Source organism: Rhinolophus hipposideros, assembly GCF_964194185.1.
Source record: "Rhinolophus hipposideros genome assembly, chromosome: 12".
NCBI classification, from domain to species: Eukaryota; Metazoa; Chordata; class Mammalia; order Chiroptera; family Rhinolophidae; genus Rhinolophus; species Rhinolophus hipposideros.
In genome coordinates, this window is record NC_138058.1 from 33,683,230 (window position 1) to 33,699,069 (window position 15,840).

General features: G+C 36.6%; 1 protein-coding gene across 3 annotated transcripts in view; it reads left to right on the forward strand.

Annotated features, from left to right (window-relative positions):
• The first annotated feature begins 502 nt into the window (after window positions 1-502).
• Window positions 503-15,840, forward strand: part of LOC308506145 (uncharacterized protein) — an 86,259-nt gene continuing 70,921 nt past the window's right edge. Inside the window, exon 1 of one of the 3 annotated variants that reach the window (XM_081069145.1) lies at window positions 503-649. The gene's annotated coding sequence lies outside the window, so the exon portion shown is untranslated. The remainder of the gene's footprint in view (window positions 650-15,840) is intronic. The other 2 variants (XM_081069147.1, XM_081069146.1) reach the window with 2 other exon arrangements.

The following is a 15,840-nucleotide window of genomic DNA, read 5'->3' on the forward strand; positions in this document are numbered from 1 at the left end:
GACTGGCCGCGACGCAGGGACGCCCCTGCGCATGCGCGCGGCTCCGCCCCGCCTGACCGTGGAGCGCGAGGCCTGAGGCAGGCCGACCAGAGCGTGCCTGTTCTGTACGCTCCCAGCTCCGCCGCACTGGAGTCCTTGTTTCAGGGCGGCATCTGGACACAATGGACAGCTCGCTTATGTTCCCTCTCCGCGTTCCCACAAGTTGTCACCCATAGAAACGGCCTTCCCGAGCGGGTGGGGGACTCGAAGCTCCGCCTGAGTGCGGGGAAGGGTGGCGGAGGAGCGAAGAGCTCATTTTTAAAGAAAAAACCCTCACACTCCCGACTTCTCCCGCACTCTCTTCAGAATGAAAACATCCCTAGACTGCTCTCAAGTTAATAGATGTGTTAAAGGAAACAGGTATTAGTTTTTCTTGTAAAGGCTATGTTTCTTCCTCGTGAGGTAATGCGGCGGCTGCGCATTACCCAGAATTCCCGAGGGGCCGGGCGGCGTGTTTCCGGTCATTGAGCGCCGTTGCTTTGCCTCAGTCCTGTCAGTATCCTCACCCGGTACCCGTTTTCCTCCGCAAATTAAGTTTCCTTGTGTTTTCTGATTTTAAGAAGAGTACTGCTTTTAAAAAAATGCCTGCTCCTTGCAAAGCTGTACAATAGTAAGTACATAAACGTATGTAAAAGTAAAACACCCACAATCTCGCCATCCAGAAATAACAGTATTGGCATAGTGTTATATAAACTTCTAGACATATATACACGTGAAGTTTTGTGTGTTTTTTTAATGGAAAAAATGTGAGCATGTTATATTCTCCCAATAATGTCTCATGTCTTTCCAGGTAAAAGAGATTACATAATCATTTTTAATGACTGGATGGATGTAATGGCATTTAATGACTGGATAAAATTCACCAAAACCAAAATTGTTGGACTCAGGATATTTACTTGTTTTTCAGTTGTACAAACAATATTAGATGGCTATTATATATAAATGTGTACAGATACATGTGTACATATACCTGATTATTTCCTTACGATAAATTCATAGAAGTGGAATTACTGGATCAAGGGAAATGCACATCTATAAGATTCTAGATAATGTTACCACTCTCCTTTCGAAATGTATGTACAGTTCTCTCCCTATCCATAGTTTTGCTTTCTGGTTTCAGTTACATCTGTGGCCCAAAAATATTACATGGAAAATTCCAGAAATTCATGACTTTTACATTGTGCGTCGTTCTGAGTAGCGTGATGAAATCGTGCAATGTCTGGCTGGGTCCTGCCCTTGACGTGAATCATCATGCCTTGTCCAACGTATCCATGCTGTGCATGTAGCACAATAAGACATTTTGAGGGAGACACCACATTCACATAATGTTTATTATTATAGTATGTTGTTATAGTCGTTCTATTTTATTATTAGTTATTGCTGTTAATTGTTTACTGTGCCTAATTTATAAATTGAACTTTATCACAGGAATGTATGTATGTTTGTTACTATCCATAGTTTCAGGCATACTTTGGGGGGTCTTGGAAAGTATTCCCCATGGATAAGGGAGGACTACTGAACTACTTTTCCACCAACAGATTATATGAATGACAGCTGTGTCTTCCTTTACTTGCTAATCTTGAGTATTGTCAATCTTCATGATCTTTATCACTTTTTAAAAATCTTTTACCATGTTTTAATTTGCATTTTGTTGACTAAGTGTAAAACATCTTTCATATATTGGCTATTTTTGTGAATTACTAGGTCATGGTATCTGCCTATTTTAAAATTGAAATATTTACATTTTAAAAATTGCACGTGCTTTTTCTATGTTACAAATATTAACCTTTGAAATATAATTAGAAATATTTTTTCCATTTTTTAAATTCGTCTTTTAATATGGCCTGTGGTGTTTATTTGCTGAAGGAAGTTTTTTCCTTTTCTTTTTTATGGCTTCCACTCAATAAAACCTTTATTAGAGGACAAAAAAGGAACTCTAGCAAAAAGGAAGAACATGTAATGTGAGATGGACTAAAATAGAAAAAATACAATTCACCTCTGTTATTTGTATATTATGATTCGATTAAAATACGAAAAGAATGATACTTATAGATCTAAAGAAAATGATACTAAAATTCACTTGAGAAAGAGTAAATGGTCATAACTTTCAAAGAAAGTTATTTAGAAAGAGGAGAGGGAAGCAGAGTGGAGAATGGACTATCCTGAGGATGTGTAGGCTAAATAGAAAGACAATAAGGAGTACAAGAAAAAGTATACAATCAGGTTATAGAAAACGTATATCGTAAAATTATATATGTACAATTTTGTGCTATGTAAAAACTGTTTACATAGAATTAATCAGAGTCAGAACCCAAAAATGAGTGCACATGAGAAGACGTTTGAGGTGATGAGGTTGTCATTGTGAAGTATTTCATTATTGTGTAGGCATGTCTATAGTTTTTTCCTTTATGTTTCCAACTTTAACGTGATGCTTACCTGTGTGTATTTTCTCCTAATATTTTTAGACATCTTTTAAGAAATATTTCTATATTTAAAGTATCTGAAGTTTATTTATGAGGAGGAAGGAAAAAAATCTAGCTGGATTTTTTTCCCCCTAAATGACTTGCTGGTTGCCAAACACCATTAATTGAATATTCAATCTTACCTACAAACTTAAAATGGTACTTTTATATAGTAGTAAATTTTCATATGTACTTTATTTTCTATTCCATTGATTTCTTTGTTACTGGACAGTAATATTGTTTTAATATATTTTTTAATTGTTTTAAAATTTTTGGCAGGGTAATAATCTTTTTCTGAGTATTTCTTTACGAATTGTCTTTTAAAAATATATTTGACAAAAAAAATATATTTAAAATATAGGTAAGTTTAAAAACATAATATGAAACAAATGCCAACATAAGATTTAGAACATTACAATAACTTGCATCAGTCTGTGTTTTCGTCCCATTCTACCCCGGCCATCCTCTCCATATGTGTGTGTGTATATATATATACACGTATTATTTTTTCCATACTGTGTTTCCCCCAAAATAAGACCTAGCTGGACAATCAGCTCTAATGCATCTTTTGGAGCAAAAATTAATATAAGACCCAGTAATTATTATATTACATTATATAATTTTTATTATATTATATTTTATATTATATTACATTAATTATATATATATTATATTATATTATATTATATTATAGACCATGTCTTATATAAAATCCGGTCTTATAATAAAATAAGACCAGGTCTTTTTCCCCTTCTTCTACCTACCCCCACTCTGGTTCAAGCCATTGTTTCTCAGTCTAGTTGTATAGGACACAGCTCTCTGGCCTATGCTGGTATTACCCTGTTTCCTCGAAAATAAGACCTAGCCGAACAATCATCTCTAATGCATCTTTTGGAGCAAAAATTAATATAAGATCTGTTATTATTATAGTATATGACCTGGTCTTATAGTAAAACAAGACCAGGACTTATATTAATTTTTGCTCCAAAAGACGCATTAGAGCTGATTGTCTGGCTAGGTCTTATTTTCGGGGAAACATGGTAGTAACTTTAAATTCATTTTGTCAAGTTAAAAAAGTGTTGTGATTTTGATGGGAAGTGCTTTAATTTTATAGATTAATTTAGGGAAAATGGGAAGCTTTATAAAAATAATAAACACTTATGTAGTTTTTGTTTGTGTTAATTCATTTAACCCACACAACAACTCTTATCACCCTCATTTTACAAATGAGGAAACTGAAGCATAAAGAGATTGAATAATTTGTTGAGGGTCAAGCAACTAAGTGGCAAAATCAAAAGTCAAACTCGGGCCGGCCCAGTGGCTCAGGTGGTTGGAACACCCTGCTCCTAACGCCGAGGTCACCTGAACAGGAGTAGGTGCAGGCGGAAGAAGGAAAAAAAAATTTCAGGCAGTTTGGTCCCCAGAGACTCTGCTCTTAACCTTTGTATTATATTGCCTTTCCACAATATGGAATCTGCTCATCTATAATGGATATGCTATTCAATTTGCCTGTACCACTCCCACAAGTCTCAATCTGTACCTTTATCCTTGTTAATGAGAAGATACCTTCTTGAGTCTCCCCTCCCTGATATAGCTGATTGGACTAGGGGTAGATGGAAAAGTGATTCAAGCTGGTCCAATCAGATTATCTCCCCCAGACATTTGCAATTAGTCTTACCTGGTCTCGACCTGAAAAATGGTGACACAAATGTAAAACAGAGGGAGAGATGTTTGACTCATATGTTAGAGTGCAGAGAAAGCAGGCCTGTAAAGAGAGGAAAATGCACAGGGAGAAGCAGAGCTAAGAAGCCCTGTGGCCCCAGCAGAGGGTGGTGGGGTAGCTACCTGGGGTTCGGAGGTTTTCCAGGTCCTGCTTTGCCCTTACAAACGTCCTACTGCCCTTTCTTCTCTCAGGGATCTACACAAGTTACCTCCCTTCAAGTAAACTTCTCTTTTAGTTTAAGCTCACTTAAATGACTTCTCATTGAAACCAAATGTGCCATCTAAAAATGTGACCCTTTATTTACCCAAGTTTTCTTTTAGTTTCTCAGTAGCATTTTCTTCACATAGATCCTGTACTTTTTTTTTTTTTTGAAAATATCATAGCTTATCAATCAACTTTTTTTTTTAACAGGACTTTATTGGGGAACAGTGTGTACTTCTAGGACTTTTTTTCCAAGTCAAGTTGTTGTCCTTTCAATCTTAGTTGTGGAGGGCGCAGCTCAGCTCAAGGTCCCGTTGCCGTTGCTAGTTGCAGGGGGCAGAGCCCACCATCCCTCGTGGGAGTCGAACCGGCAACCATGTGGTTGAGAGGACAGAGGACGTGCTCCAACCAACTGAGCCATTCAGGAGCTCCACTCAAGGTGCCGTGTTCAATCTTAGTTGCAGGGGGCGCTGCCCACCATCCCTTGAGGGACTCGAGGAGTTGAACCAGCAACTTTGTGGTTGAGAGCCCATTGGCCCATTTGGGAATCGAACCGGCAGCCTTCGGAGTTAGGAGCACGGAGTTCTAACCGCCTGAGCCACGGGGCCGCCCGATCCTGTACGTTTCTTGTTCAGTTCATTCATAAATATATTTTAGGTGTTTTTGCTCTTTACAATGATAATATCTGTTTACATTGTCCTCTTTACATCTTCTTAATCTACAAAAAGTCTGTTTTCATCCATTGAGATTGCTAAATGTCAATGGCCTGTTACTGTGACATCAGTCTTTCAAATGCATTTCAAAATGTTTCCCACTACATATATTTTTTAGTTCTAAACTTCAGTTGTTCTGGTGGTGATTCATGTGAGGATGACAGTGATTCATCTGATGGAAATGAGCCACAAGGATCACAAAGTATAGAATTTCCTATAACCTGATGTAAAAAGAAAGTCTCAGATATGAATAGAAACATTGAGTTTCCAACAATATTTAGCTAATACTAAAACATAGAATGAGGAAAGCTATTTTCAATAAGACCAATTTTTCAGATACAAAGCAATAGAGAGCATTATTTCCATAAATATTTTCAATACAATAGGCAAAAAATAGATATTAACAGAAATTGATATCTCTTAATATAGGCATATAATCTTTATTTAAACCCTTTGGGCCAGATGTGTTTCAGAATTCAGAATTGTTGGGATTTTACACAGGGATATAATACATATACCATATTTTCTGTAACACATTAGTGAGGTCTGGAGTAGCATCTTGTCATCAAAACTATTGATATTTATGCAACAAAAATGCATTAATATTAACCCTAACTAGGATAGAGGCTATATAACCTATGTAATAGCTACATATGTGTTCATGTCAGATTTTGCTACCTAACAAGTTTGCCTTAAATTTCTGAAAAACTTTGTTTCTAGAGCTTCATTTTTTATTTTGGAATTGTAGACAATGGTTTATAGACCTGTGAAAGCAAATATGTTCCGATTTCAACATCTAGCCAGCTCTGGGGTTCAGTTAAAGAGTTAATTGGAGGCCTGACTATGTTAGTCTTTTTTTGTCTTTTTAAGATTTTTTTATTGGGGAAGAGGAGCAGGACTTTATTGGGGAACAGTGTGGACTTCCAGGCTTTTTTTCCAAGTCAAGTTGTTGTCCTTTCAGTCTTAGTTGTGGAGGGCACAGCTCACCTCCAGGTCCAGTTGCCATTGCTAGTTGCAGGGGGTGCTGCCCACCATCCCTTGCGAGACTCAAGGAGTTGAACCAGCAACCTTGTGGTTGAGAGCCCACTGGCCCATGTTGGAATCAAACCGGCAGCCTTTAGCATTAGGAGCACAAAGCTCCAACCGCCTGAGCCACCAGGCTGGCCTCTATGTTAGTCTTTGGTTTAGGGTGTTTAGTCTGAATGGAAAAGGGTACACTTTTAGAAGAACAAAATACAGACTTTGAAGTAATTATTGAAAAAGCAATGGGTAAAGTATCTTAACTTGCATTCTTGACCTTGGCTGTCAGTCACTATTTCAGTGTGTGGTGTTTTGGTTGAAAAGAATTTGGTAATAAACTCTTCCTAGAAAACCTTAACATTGAAAAATTGCCATATTTTTCTTAAACCTATCAATAAAGGGATCCTTGATGTTTTCATCTTTTATGTCTAGCACATAGAAGAAGCACTTCCTTCTAATTTTCCTGTGACTATAAAGATACTGTTTCAGTAGAGTCTTTTGAAGTATCAAAATTAAGGAACCTGTTCAATCATCATGTAGTCGTACATAGTGCTACTTATCAGATTGTGCTAGGTGCTGAGGATAATAGTCTGGTGGGAGAGAAGCAGAATAGGACATAAATAGGACATTACAGTATGTGATAAGTTATGTGATAGGGTAACTACAGTGTGCCATAGAACGCTGTGTTCGAAGGTGAGGGAAGGACTGAAGGTTAAGTAAGAAATTAGGCAGGTGAAGTGGGAAGGGAAATAAAAAGTGTTTTCAAAGAGTGGTTCATGGACCAGCAACATCAATATCACCTGGGAACTTGTCAGAAATGCAGATTCTTAAGCCCCATCCCAGATTTAATGTATTAACAACTCTGGGTGGGAGCCTAGCAATCTGTCTTTTAATAAGATTCACCATCCAGGTGATTCCAGTGTATGCTAAAGTTTGAGAACCACTGTTCTGAACAGCAATGGTGAAAAAAATCAGAGCCATAAATGGCAAGATTTTTAATGTATCTGAATGGCACTTCACTATTAAGTGTGTTTGGATGGGAGTTGGGTAGCAGGGTTGGGGGGATGTCGTGGAAGTGAAAAATGAGTTTGGAAAGGTAAGCGTGCTTCATTTAGGTTCTTATAGGTCATGTCTGAACTTCATTTACTCAACAAATATATATTATATGTCTACATTATAAGTACCATGTACAAAATAGATTTCCTGCTCTCATATGGCTTAGCCTAATAAGCAAATATTACAGAGGGTGCCATTTTTATACACATTTTAAGAAAGGAAAAGACTATTAGAATTGTAATACTCAATATATACAAAATATATATAATATATACTACATATACAATATATACATTCATATATAGTATACATATATACAATATATACAACATATATACAAAAGATGAGTACAAATTACATTTGACTTCTGCAATTACAAGAGGTGCTCAAAGTGGTTACCATCAATGTCCAGACACTTCTGATTAAAGCAAACTACTGCATGAGCAATGTTTACCAAAGTGTCCACTTGTATACGTTTTTTGGCACTCCCAATATATGTCAGGTGTTAAAAAAAAAGGTACATATGACACAACGTGGATGAATCTACAGGGAATTAATGTTGACTGTAAAAAAGCCATTCCCAAGGGTAACACTGTATGATTGTATTTATATAACATTCTTGAAATAATAAAACTGTAGAAATGGAGAACAGATTAGTGGCTGCCAGGGGTTAAGGAGGGGTTGAAGGTTGGAGGGAAGTGGGCATGGCTATAAAGGGCAACACGAATCCCTGTGATGATGGAACTGTGGAAAAATTCTGTATCTTTACTGTATCAATGTTAATATCCTAGTCGTGATGTTATACTATATTATAGGTTGTGTAAACTGTGACCATTGGGGGAAACTGAGTAAAGGGTATACAGGTTTCTGTATTATTTCTTACAACTGCATATAAATCTACAATTATTTTTTAAAGTTTTTTATTTTTTTTAGTGCAATGAATAGTAGATCAGGATAGGGTATCAAGAAAGAAGAGGGGATATATCTTGTATGGGATAATTAGAGCTGATAAAGGAAGTTAGGGCATTACATATGAATATCTGGAGAATATTAGAAGTACAAAGGCCCTGAGATAGAGTGTGCTTGGTATGTGTGAGGAATAGTAAGGATACCACTGTGGATAGAGTGGGCTGAGCAAGAGGGAAAGCAAGAGGAAATGAGAGAGCTGGTGGAGATGGTGGTGGTAGAGAGGTCATATGGGGACTTATAGGTCATGATTAAGGATTTTTCATTCTGAGTAAAATGGGAAACTATAGGAGAGTTTTAAGCAGAAAAGTAACAATTTAACTTACATTTAAAAACTATTACTTCATAGGGTAAAAAAGTTACTGAGTGAGGTGGACATGAGATGATTGTGGTTTGGTCTAAGGTGGCAGAGGAGAGGGTAGTGCAAAGTAGTGTCATCATGAATAAGTTTTGTAGGTACAACTAATTGGATGTTCTAATGGATTGGATGTGGGCTGTGAGAGGAGAGGAATCAAGAATGATTCCAAGATTTGGGCCTGAGTAAGTGGAAGAATGATGTTAACTACTTTTATGAAATAGAGATGATAAAAGAAGAGCAACATAGGGCAGAAGATTAGCAGTTTACTTTTGGGCTTGTTGAAGTGCCTGGAGATATCAAATAGCCCGTGGTATATGTATCCATGTCTGGAGTTTGGGTAGGAGCTGGGTTAGATATATAAATTTGGGATGCAATAGCATATAGATGATATTTAAAGTCACGGACTGGATGAGAACTCTGAGTGAGTGTATGTAGGCAGGGAAGAGAAGAGGTCTCTGGAATGAGACCTGGGCACTCCAGTTTTTAGTGGTTGGGAAGATAAAGGCAAACTCAACAAAGAATGCAGAGATGGAATGGCCATTAATGTAGGATGAGAACCAAGGAGGCGGGTATCTTGGAGACCAAATATGGAAAGTGTTTCAGAAAGAAGAGACCAACCAAGTAAGTCATTTGATACTGATAGGCAGAATAAGATAAAAACTGAAGAAAAAAAAAAGATAAAAACTGAGATTTGTCCTTTAGATTTGACTGTGGGGAGGTCATTGGTGATTTTGTAAGTGTAGTTTTGGTAACACAGTGGGAAGAAGACCTGGGTGGAGTGGGCTCAAGAGAGAAAGGCCAGTCAGTGGAAACTTAAGTATAAATAATTCTTTGGAAGAACTTTCATCAGGGGAAAGGAGGTACAAAGAGAAGAGGCAATAGCTTTATCCTAAGAACAATTGGAAATCAATGAAGAACTCTTGGTGTCTACCCTTTCAAGGACAGTGTAAAATACTTGATATGACTTCTTTATTAATGTGTCTTTATTAGCTATTATATGTCAGAAAGAGTGATTATGTTAACATCTTAATTTTATGTGCTATGAAACAATGTCATTGAAAGTGAATAACTCACTATTTAAAGAATATTGGATATCAGATTTTGATTGCTTTAAGTAATAACAGATTTGTTCTATACCTTTGTGTGTGTGCCTTTAATGTATACATATATATGTGTATGTCTGTATATCTATACATATATATGTCAAAACAAAACAAACCCTTTAATGTAGATTAATTGGTTCCAGAAAGAAATACAGAAGTGAAACTAGTTTTAGTAATTGTTTTCCAAGTTAGACCATTATATTCTTGGCTGGAATTCTGCTTTTAATGGACTAGTCTCTTAAATGGTACAAATATAAAAACTAGACATGGGGGAGGAGATATCCTGTGAAGCAAGAGTTTTGGACACTTCTGCCACGTGGGCTGAATAGTATATAAGCCAGTTGTCAGAGAAAATAGTTACGTGTAACATCTACCAAAAATTACTATCAAACTACCAGGCTCTGTGCAGAGTCAACCTGCCCAAATTCCTCCAGCTTGTAAGTGGTAGAGTTGGGATTTGAACCCAGGTAGAAGCTCAGAAGCCCAGGAGCTTCACCACCACCCTCAGCAGATAAACAGAAAGAAATTGAGACAACAAATGGCAAAAGTAGTGCTGAGAGTTGCTTAAGCAGAAAGCAAACTCTGTTTCCCCAAAAGTAAGACCTAGCCGGATAGTCAGCTCTAATGCGTCTTTTGGAGCAAAAATTAATATAAGACCCGGTATTATATATATTACATTACAATTATATTATAATTATATTATGTTATATCCAGTCTTATAGTAAAATAAGACCGGGTCTTATATTAATTTTTGCTCCAAAAGACGCATTAGAGCTGAATGTCCGGCTAGGTCTTATTTTCGGGGAATTATAGTATAAAGACACAATAAACCTGGTTGCCTTCGGGAATCCAAGAGCAGGGCCAGGCTAAGGTCTCTGAGGGACTGTGAATTGGTGATTCATCAGAAAGCAGGCAGGATGTTCTCATTCCCAAGTGGCAGACTCCATACATGATTCATGCAGCATATGTCTGGGGCTCTACAATTAAGATGTTTTATCTTCAATTATGTTCTTTTCCGTAAATGTACAACAGCATATAACAGGTTAAAGTAACATACAAACACACAGACTTTTCTTTGAGTGTAAGAAAAGCAGCACCAGCCTAGCAGTCTAAAGATTTGGTTTTTGTTCATTCATAAACATTCATGGAAACTTTTGGGAGTGACGGGTATGTTCTGTATGGTTAATATCTTGATTGTGGTGTTGGTTTCACAAATGTATACATATGTCAAAACTTAACAAATTGTGCACATTAAATATGTGTAGTTTATTGTAAGTCATTTATACCTCAATAAAGCTGTTTAACATTTTTAAGGGTTGCTGGCACTGGGCTAGCCTTCCAGGTCACAAAGAGGACATAGCCAGGACCCCAGGGAGGGGCCACAACAGGGAGACCACGTGCAGTGCCTCAGTTTCCTTTTCTGTAATATCTGTCTGCTTACTTAAAGGATGTGGTAAAGATTCAATGAAAACACTTCATAACAAATGCTACACAAATATACAGGGGTTGTTTTCAAAACAAGATGGTTGCTGTTAAACAAACTATTTAGTATCCTTGCTAACCTATTTTCAAATAATGCCAATGTAAAATAATTACTAAATATGTTATATATGTGTATATATATATATATATATATATATATATATATATACACAAAGTGGTGAAAAATTGTCAGACTTGGGTTTGAATCTGATTTTGCCATTATTATCATAATAATATTATTTGTGTGATTTTAGGTAAGTAACAACATCTCTAATCTATAAATGGAAATATTAAAATTGACATCAAGGGTTGTTGTGAGGACTAAATGAAGTAATGTATATTAAGTATTTATTACAGAGCAGTGACAAAAGGTATATCTGATTTGAATTTTTTAAAAACAAAAACTATTAATTCCTTTTGAACTAACTAGTTCACATCTAATGTTTCCTTTTATCTCCTATTAAACTATTGTTACACATAGGAAAGTTTTAATAATAATGTTCACCCTATAACAATTATCACAATAATTCCAAATTGCATTCCTGTTTTATTATAGTTAGTGTTTTAGGTTGGAGGTTGGAGGATGGAAAAAGATGAAGGGTGGGATGAGGTTGGTTGTCACCCTGCAGTCTTTGAGTGATTCAGCCTGCTTTTATCCCACATTGATGGACCCAAATCATTCTGGGATAATAGTTTTACCTGTCCTGTAACAGCCTTAATTTATTCCCTTGTTGCCTATGATAGTGGAAGAAATACAAATAAGGTAGATAGGAGAGAAGAAAATAATGTATACTCAACCTGTGCAGTTAGTTCTTCCTACTTCAGTGGCCTATACATAAGCCAAGGTAGGGAATGCAATTTTAGCATATTCACTGAAGGTTATTCAAGTGGGTGGCTCTACACAGAGCCCCTAAAAGCAACTAAAGACAGAGAATCAATTATTTCCAAAATCCAAACCCTAAGGACCTTATCTTCCTTTTTGATTTGAGAAAGTTTGTTTAAATCTGTGCAGAACACTGTTTACTTTCCTAGTGCTGGTACAATTTAACAAAGAGGTTTCAAGATAAAGCCTTGAATTTTATTTCCATTTTAAAATCTAAGAGCTCTGCTAACATGTCTGGGGTTTCATTAAATACAACTTCATGATCTTTCTTTTGTCAACTTCAGTCATCAGAGTCATGGAAATATAGTGTCCTACCTGGTGGATGTACTTCACTCTAGTATTTCTAGGGTTGTTCCTGTTCAATTTTTTAAAAATCATATGAACGACAAACTCGTTATCACTGTTTCTGAATCCCAGCATGATCTGGCTGGTCCTTGACTATTTTTTCAAATTCGTCTTCCCCACTATTTTCCCCTCCTTGATCACTTTGCTCCAGCCACACTGGTTTCTTTCAGGTCTTCAAACAGTTCAAGTTCTTTCCCACTTCAGAGCCTTTGTTCATGCTGTTTCCTCTGACTAGAATGCCCTTCTCTTTCAATGGTTAGCATCCTTTGGGTTTCGGTTTATGTATTATCTTCTATTCATTTGTGAGTGCTTTACTGCATTCCAGGCATATTCTAGATGCTTAAGACAGAGCAGTGAACCAAAGGTCCCTGCCCTCAGAGATCTACCCTAATCACCCTGATGAAGAGCTTCCTTACCCTCTCCCCTGTTACTGTCCACCTTCCATCCTTGTTTTTGTCCCCTTTTAGTACTCATCACAGTTTGTAGTTATGTTACTTCTTTGTTTATCTGTCCCCTCCCCTAACTGAAATGTAAGCTCACATTACCATGCTTTAGTTCTATCCCTCTTCCAAGGTAGAATTGCCACTTCTGTCCCCGCAGAGCACCCAGCATCCCAGTAGCCTATACTACCAACTCATTCTCGTTATGGTCAATGCCATAAGTGCTGCTTAAATAATTTGGCAAGTAACGTGTCCAAAGAGTATGTGAAAATCTAAGTTTGCATCTCGCCTGCTTGCCACCAACTGTCATAGAGTAGATCTGTTCCTTTCTCTCTAATTTATATTTGATGTCCATTACCACTGTTGACTTTACTATGCTGTCATCCTTATAAATGTTGAAACAGAAAAAAAAAGAAAAAGAAAAAAAGCCTGATCTGTTTGCTGTTTATCTCCAGTATCTAGCACATGCCTGGGATATAATAGGTCTCAATAGATATTGAATGAATGAATGAATGATCAGCATCTGAAGAAATTTTACCTTGTCTTCTGTTAAGAACTAAAGCTAAATAAGAGGTAATTTATGTTCAGTGCAGATTCTACATAGAAAATGACTAGTTAATCTGTAACAAAGTGTCTAGTTCATAATAAATGCCCAATCAAAATAGTTTTTGAATGTATAAATGAATGAATAAATTTGAATTTATTGCCATATGTCCCGTGTGGGATGTTTATAATCATATATTAATCAGTATTTTTTTGTTTTTATCTTACCTGTTTCTATCTCAAAGTTAAATCCTGGCCAAGGAGCCAGCAAGTGAAATCATTTCCTTTGATAAGCCCATACACTTATTTTCTATGTATTTTCTTAAACAATTTCTGTCACATATGCTATTGATCTTATAAACTCTGAAAAACTACATTGTTGTAGAATACTTAGATTAATAGATTTTCCTTTAAATAATATTGAAAATATTTACATATCTATAAAGTTTAGCATTGGAAGGAAACCATGTTGATTGAACACATACTACATTCCAGACACTTCCCTAAATTATTATATCCTTTAATCTTCACAATAGTTGAAAGAAGTATTATCCTCATTTAACTGTTACAGGAACTGAGGGTCTGGAAAGTTAAATAAATAGTTCCAAGACAAATGGTAGTGGAGTGAAGATTCTGATACAAGTCTTTGGATTCCATGACCAAGGCTCTTTTTGTCTCTTTGTGCTTACCAAGTCCCAGACATTAAAGATGAATAATGTCTCTGCCCTCTAGAAACTTAGAAGCCAGCCAGTCAATTAGAAATGTAAGCAGGTAATTGAAATAAGTTCTAAACAACTTTGTGTATTAGACAGCTGTCAGTCTCCCTGAAATAGCTTAAGCTGCTGTTTAAGGTGGATACTAAATTCTAGGTCTTTATCTCCATTTAGTATTTATTTTATTTTTCAAGTACTTTCATACTGTGTTTCCCCGAAAATAAGACCAGGTCTTATATTAATTTTTGCTCCAAAAGACGCATTAGGGCTTATGTTCAGGGGATGTTATCTTGAAAAATCTGCTAGGGCTTATTTTCCGGTTAGGTCTTATTTTCGGGGAAACATGGTAGTACTTACTATGTTTTGGTTTCTTTATAAATATTAACTCATATGATCCTCATTTAACAGGTAGTTACTATCACATCTCCATTTTTACAGATGAGAAGTTTAAATAACTTACCCAAAGTCACACAGTTACTAATTACTAATGCTGGGATGCATATCCAAGCAGTCTGGCTCAAGAGTCTATATTTCTGCCACTAGATTATGTTGCCTCTAAACCTTTCTAGACTGTAGACTGTCCACAATTATCAGACCAATAAAGCATAATAGTATTTTTAATGTATTAATCCTGTAAACCAAAAGCGTAAACATTCTGGGCTCTTTGAACCCAGTGATGTTTTCTAAGCATGGACGTTTTTGACAGGACGAAATATCAAGGACCTTTGGCATGGGCCAAATGTCTCCATGGGTGTTTTAAACAGGACCAAATCTCCTGCAAGGTGCTCAATAACTAATAAGTGACAGAGAAAGGATTTTAATACAGATCTTTCTGACTGCAATGGCCTTATTCTGGCCCGTGTGTATGTAGGAGGCAAGGTAGGCTAGAGGAGAAGAAAAAGACACCGAGAAAAATGTAATTGTATCTGTCCACAGTACCAACCCCATGTCTTACTCATAAGTACTCAAAAGTTAATTATGAAACAAATGTATAATAAATAAAATATAACTAATTGTAACAGAATATTTATCTTTGCAAACTAAGGCATTGTTATCTTCTGAATAGGAAATTCTACCTCCTCTTCTTTTAAACACAAACAAAATATAGCTTACTTCTTTTCCACACTCCCCAAATCTAAAAGTAGTTCACAAGAACAGATGATGGGCTGAGAATATGCATCTATATCACCTCTCACCTAAAATCCAGGAAGATGTATGTGTGTGTAACACAAAACACATACATGTATTTGTTCTTTCATGAGTTCAAAATATACAGTATTTATTGGATACTTACTATTTCCCTGGTTTTACATTTCTACATCACACACACACACACACACACACACACATATGTGCGCGCTTATAACAGCTTAGAAAAACAAGGAAGACTTTTATCAGAAATGTTCAGAAATTCCTGAGAGATATCAGGATCAGATATACCTAGAAACTAAAATCTTGTAGAAGAGGAGGGCTATAAAGATAGGAATTCAGTATCAGACCAACTCCAGAATCGGTGGGTAAAACAAGTGAGAGGGACAAGCCCTGGACATTCACCAAATTGATTAATTGAGGGACTATATAAGAAGTAACTAGGTTGGTTGACCACCAACCTGCCTCCCACTCTACTAAATATTAATAGCAAGCAGTGGCAATGCTTGTTGATAGACTAAAGTAGGAAATGTGACACTGAAGCCAGAGAGAGAGGGCTTTGCTGCCTCAGCTAGCCCTGACCACCAGGAGGGACAGGAAACCCCACCTCAGAAAAGAAATCATTGATAAATTCTCCCCAGTAA